Source organism: Lytechinus pictus, chromosome 8 (genome assembly GCF_037042905.1).
Source record: "Lytechinus pictus isolate F3 Inbred chromosome 8, Lp3.0, whole genome shotgun sequence".
Taxonomy (NCBI): domain Eukaryota; kingdom Metazoa; phylum Echinodermata; class Echinoidea; order Temnopleuroida; family Toxopneustidae; genus Lytechinus; species Lytechinus pictus.
In genome coordinates this window covers 7,737,195-7,743,221 of record NC_087252.1, presented here as the reverse complement: position 1 = coordinate 7,743,221, position 6,027 = coordinate 7,737,195, and the positions used below count along the sequence as shown (strand labels likewise).

The 6,027-nt window shown below is 35.0% G+C and overlaps 1 long non-coding RNA gene across 1 annotated transcript; it reads left to right on the top strand.

Annotated features, from left to right (window-relative positions):
- The first annotated feature begins 994 nt into the window (after nucleotides 1-994).
- Nucleotides 995-5,235, top strand: LOC129277670 (uncharacterized). Its single transcript, XR_010294387.1, has 5 exons — nucleotides 995-1,141; nucleotides 1,711-1,893; nucleotides 2,549-2,666; nucleotides 3,078-3,192; nucleotides 4,884-5,235. It is a non-coding gene; the product is annotated as an uncharacterized LOC129277670 (long non-coding RNA).
- Nucleotides 5,236-6,027: the final 792 nt, after the last annotated feature.

The window sequence follows — 6,027 nt, the reverse complement described above, 5'->3', positions numbered from 1 at the left end:
TTGTATCCCCTTTCCAATATTATACATTAGTATACTTTGTTATTTTTTTGTTGCTTATTTGTTTACTGAAATTTTGCTCTGTACAAATTCATGTAATTCAGCCTTTTACCACAATAAATGCCATGCATTTATCCATCCTATACACAGCTCGATTGAGGATAAGAGGAAAAAAATATCTACATAATAACTAACTTAATTATTCTTTATGTTAATTTTAATATTTCCACCTTGAAAAGTTTCATTAAAGTATGTGGTTCGATATTACCATATAACTTAAATCGAAACATGTTATTCTCAGTGAAATTTTCTAGTTTACATTAAAAAAATTGTTATCCTAGATATTTGTTGCGAGAAAAAAATTTCTTCCTATTTAATCCCTTTTTTCTAATTTAAGTTAAAGAGGACTATTTTACACTATTTTTACAAATCACATAAAAATTAATGTATTTTTCTTTTTTTAACTCACTGATATTTTAAAAATATTTTTGAAGGTGAATAGAATTGCTATTTTTTTCTATTTATAACGCGCATATTTATTGCTAGTTTACAACCTTGCCATGTTAAGCAAGGCTATCTTTATCTTTCAAATAAAAAGAAAATAAATAAAATAGAAATAAAGAACAAATATTAAGCTAATTCATTCTTAAACTTTCAAAGAAAAAAAAAAAGCTCCAAAAGCAGAGGCAAAAATCGTCATTTCTTGACTGGTTGCCAACCAAAACCAAACAAGAAGAAATTTGTATGTTAATTAAGAAGTTCGTATTTCTATTTTAAAACTTCTTTCTTGCTTTAGACCCCCCCCCCCCCCCTTCGTTATTCCTGACTCAGCAGATCTTCCTTCAATCACCGGGCGCGGGCGGGCCTGCGCATGCGCACTGAGTGCCACTGATCGCTATCGTCCGTATAATTATGCAAATTAACCAGCGCCGCCAAACAAACGCAAACCGCCAATCTAATTTGAATTTGAAAGAGCCATCTTCGCCTCGCCGTTAATTTGCACCGCACTTTTAATTTTATCGAGTGCTAGTGCGATAAAGAAGGGTAAAGAAGGCCGTTTTAATAATAATTCAACCACTGAAATCACACGGACCAGATTTGGACAATGACTTGAAAGCTAAGACATTCGCAGTAGGCTCTACAGGTAAGTTAACAATTTTCTATGATTTTCTTTTCGTAGTTTGTTAAATGGCGCGGCTCGCAGCTAGCTGCGGGGCTAGCTGTAACGTTAGAGTTCGTCAGGACATCCTGTTACTGCCCCTCAGCGCTGCCTGCCGGCCGCGACTAGCCGGGCGTGGATGTGTGGCTGCCATGCCGGTGCAAGTCTGCGCACATACATCATATTGACCTTACGATTTGTGTTAAGATTTAACATGAATTTCTTTTTATTTCACAAAATCTTTCAGTTGATATTGTTCCATATATTGTTATAAGTAAATGAGAGAGATATGTGATCGAATGTGAAACCGATTTTCTTGGTCTTGGAAAAAATCTGAGACTCGGCCAGTTATGATTTTCAATTTCAGATTTAACATTATGATAGTGGCCAGCGCCTCGTGTCTGCGCACCAATCACTATACACACGATTTGAGGATTTTGATGAGATTTTGAAATGCCGAAAATCGAAATTCATTATTTTTTCCACCATTTTAAGAGTCTGATTTTTTCATGAATAGGCCTAGCTGTTTATCACTTTTTGACTGTGTATTTCAGGAGAGAGGGAGACCCAAAACCACCTGGAGTCATACTGAGCCTCGAGGAGGAGATGAAGTCAGTGAACATGACCTGGGGTACCGGTAGTTTCCAGAAGAAGGCCCAGCTCAAAACCACCAGGACTCGGGAGTGGAGATCCGAATACTTCGTTGCTGCCCTCCATATGAGGAGGCTGTAAGTTAGGTAATTCAGATGTCAAGTTTTCTTTTGGGGTCTTTGTGTATCCTCTATTATGAGAATTATGGAAACGAGATGGTGATTTAATGGTTTTAAAGATGTAAAATATGAAATTCTAGCACTTTTTTTAGGCCTAATATGAGTTCGGACACCCTACTTATAATTTTTTTTTGAGGAGCGCGATATTTTTGTACATGACCCAAGCCTAGTTTCACCACAGATTAATTAATAGCTACACAGCTGTTGCATTTACAATTTTAATAACAATCTACAACAATTGAGCATTTTATAAAATTGAGTGTGTCTAGGAAAGCAAATTTGGAGGCATAAGGAGAGCCATTTATTGAGCTCCATGGAATTATAAACATGAAGGACTGATCTCTGCGACATCGATTTCAGAAGTATTCCCAAGACCAAGTGAACTTACTCATTTTTTTAATAAATATGATGATGTGCTGTTTATCATTATAGTTGAATCATTGATTCACAATCCCATGTATTTTTCTTAATGTGCAAATGGAATTTTACAACACTCTGTAGTAACCCTTGCCCGCCTTAGGTGTAGACATGTATTGCTATTCACTGTAATATAGACGTATTTTTATTCACTGTTCACTGTACTGATTATTTTTCTCTCCATTGTTTTAAAAAAATTATTCAGATACATCGCATCTACCAGCAAAGAACGTGTGCCAGTACAGGGAAGGAATGTACCTGTCGCACGTGAACTCTTCAGAGGCAGTGAGGACAACAAGATCTGCAAGCAAGTGATCCTTTTTGTAAGAAAATTTCCAATTTGTACATTTCACAATTAATTTTTTTTAAAGCCTTTGTACACATTTAGAGTATCAAGGCTTACAAAATGTAAAAAATTAATGTTTGCCCAAATATCATTATGGGAAAGGTGGATTTCCGAGGGAAATCTATCTTTGTTTACACAGTTGTACGAGCAACCTTATAGGAGGCTTGTCTAGGCTCCGTGATGAAAATACAATGTAAAAATTGATTCACAATCCCATGTATTTTTCTTAAAGTGCAAATGGAATTTTACAACACTCTGTAGTAACCCTTGCCCGCCTTAGGTGTAGACATGTATTGCTATTCACTGTAATATATACGTATTTGTTATTCGCTGTTGTTCACTGTACTGATTATTTTTCTCTCCATTGTTTTTGAAAAAAATTCTTCAGATACATCGCATCTACCAGCAAAGAATGTGTGCCAGTAGAGGAAAGGAATGTACCTGTCGCACGTGAACTCTTCAGAGGCAGTGAGGACAAGATCTGCAAGCAAGTGATCCTTTTTGTAAGAAAATTTCCAATTTGTACATTTTACAATTAATTTTTTTTTAAGCCTTTGTACACATTTAGAGTATCAAGGCTTACAAAATGTAAAAAATTAATGTTTGCCCAAAAATCATTATGGGAAAGGTGGATTTCCGAGGGAAATCTATCTTTGTTTACACAGTTGTACGAGCAACCTTATAGGAGGCTTGTCTAGGCTCCGTGATGAAAATACAATGTAAAAATGATAAAATTATCTTCATGGAGTCCTCTAGGCTAGCCAGTGACATGGGCCCAGGCCCATCAATTTTAATTCATGCTTTTGCATAACCAAATGGCGTGAATTTGGAACTGGAAGTATAATTTCAGATTGACCTCCGAAATGAAACGTGCACAATTAGTCTGAACTAAAATAACATTTCCTGAATTTTTCCTTAAATCTGGAGGCTGAAGTATTTTTTTATCTTTGAAATTAAATTGGTTCTCGTTGTTTTTTACCTCTGACTTACCAGTATGTGTGGGGGTACCGTAGAAGTAGAATTAAAGGGATGGTCCAGGCTGGAAACATATCTCAATAAATAGAGTAAAATTCACAGAGCAAAATGCTGAAAACTTGATCAAAATTTGATAATTAATTAAGGTTTTGAATTTTAAAGATTTGCATTATTCCGGTGAAGTAGTTCTAGGCATGTCTTTATGAATATTCATTAGGTTGGCTGATGATGTCATATCCCAATTGCCCTTTTGTATTTTATTATATGAGATTAGGTTTATTAAGATATTTTTAACCAAGAACTATTGACAATTGGATTGACAACTGATTAGGTGCATTAGTTATTGACGCAACTTATTTCATTACAATGGAGACGCATCATTTACACATGTATGAAAAAATCAAACATTTATGATTTCATCTAGTAACATAAAAAAAAGGAAAGTGGAGATGTGACATCAGCCCACCTAATGAATATTCATGACGAAGTGCATACAACTGTTTTCACAAAATATTGATAAACTTTAAAATTCAATAACTTCTTGTTATCCTATTTTGATGAAATTTTCATCATTTTGCTCTGTGAATTTTACTCAAGTATTATTTAGATGTAAATATTTTCGGCCCGGACCATCCCTTTAATCCTCTGATAAAATTTTGTATTTCATTTTTTTTTTTTGCTTTGTCTTGCGTTTTTAAATATGTTCTGGGAACTGCTTTTTGAAAGTTGTCAGCATTAACAAGTTGTCTTTTTCCGACAGTTACCATAGTAACAGTCAGAGGCCAGTGCTTCTCAGCCAATCAAAAGCAATGATTTCACTGAAATAGTCGGCACTGACAATCATGAAATACCCATCAGATGTTAGCAGATAATGTGCAACATAGACTCCTAGATACATATATGCAAACATACATAGTCTAAGTCTTTATTATTAAAATAAATGTATAGGTATAAGGTCGAGGCAATTTTATCTCTGCGATGTCAATTTCAGAAGTATTCCCAAGACCATGTGAACTTACTATACATGTTGTAATAAAAATGATGATGTGCTGTCTATCATTTATAATTGAATCATTGAAATATGGAACTTAGAGAAGTTTCACTATCCCATGTATTTTCTTTATGTGCAGATATAATTTTACACCACTGAAATTTTGTATTACGGTATTCACTGTACTTATTATTTTTCATTCCGTTGGTTTTTTTTTCTAATCTTCAGATACATCGCATCTACCAGCAAAGATCAAGTGCCACTACAGGAAAGGAAGGTACCTGTTTCACGTTTCCTCTTCAGAGCCAGTGAGGGCCCCAAGATCTCAATAAATAATAATTAAAAAAAGACTCCTTTATCATTCCTTTAAAAATAGTACATATTATTTATTGAAGGTAAATGCTTAGATGCATTATATTCAAATTTTGTCTCCAAGCTAGCATGTAAAAATTGGATTGACTACATATTTACTGTGTAAGTTAATGATCTTTGTTGACACATAATACAAGAATTATACACAGCATGTTACAGTTTGTAACATAATTTTCTTTCATTAAATTCCTAGTTTAAATACCATATAGATGTTTTTTGTGACTTTTGTCATTCTCTGATGTTTTTTGGTACAGATTTCAAGAGACTGAGGGATTGATTTACCAGAGCAAGTTTACAGTCCAATCCTGTTATATTGTGCATGTGGAAATTAACAAGGTTTCAATACAATGCTACAAATTTACCTTGATTCATTTCATCAGTCCTATGTGCAAGGATAATTATTTCACTTGTCCATGCACATTGTTATAACAGGAGTGGACATTCAATGTAAAGATTATTGAAGATAATTTATAATTGAAATAACCGCCTGAGAGGGGGGGGGGGTGTGTTGGTACCAATATTATAATGTGTGTGTGCGCAAGGAAAACGAAGGAGTGATTATATGAGAAGAGTAAAAGATCGGGAATGTACATATCCACATGATTCATTTTTGTTTATGCTATACATTGCAGGGTGTTTCTAACTGGTACCACTTGACAATTTATGTTTCCAACTGGTCCTAACTGGTGCTTCCAACTTGTTCTAACTGGCACCAGTTGACAACTGGTGTTTCCAACTGGTTTTAACTGGCACCAGTTGACAACTCATGTTTCCAACTGGTCCTAACTGGCACCAGTTGACAATTGGTGTTTCCAACTGGTTTTAACTGGCACCAGTTGACACCTCATGTTTCCAACTGGTCCTAACTGGCACCAGTTGACAATTTGTGTTTCCAACTGGTTTTAACTGGCACCAGTTGACAACTCATGTTTCCAACTGGTCCTAACTGGCACCAGTTTACAATTGGTGTTTCCAACTGGTTTTAACTGGCACCAGTTGA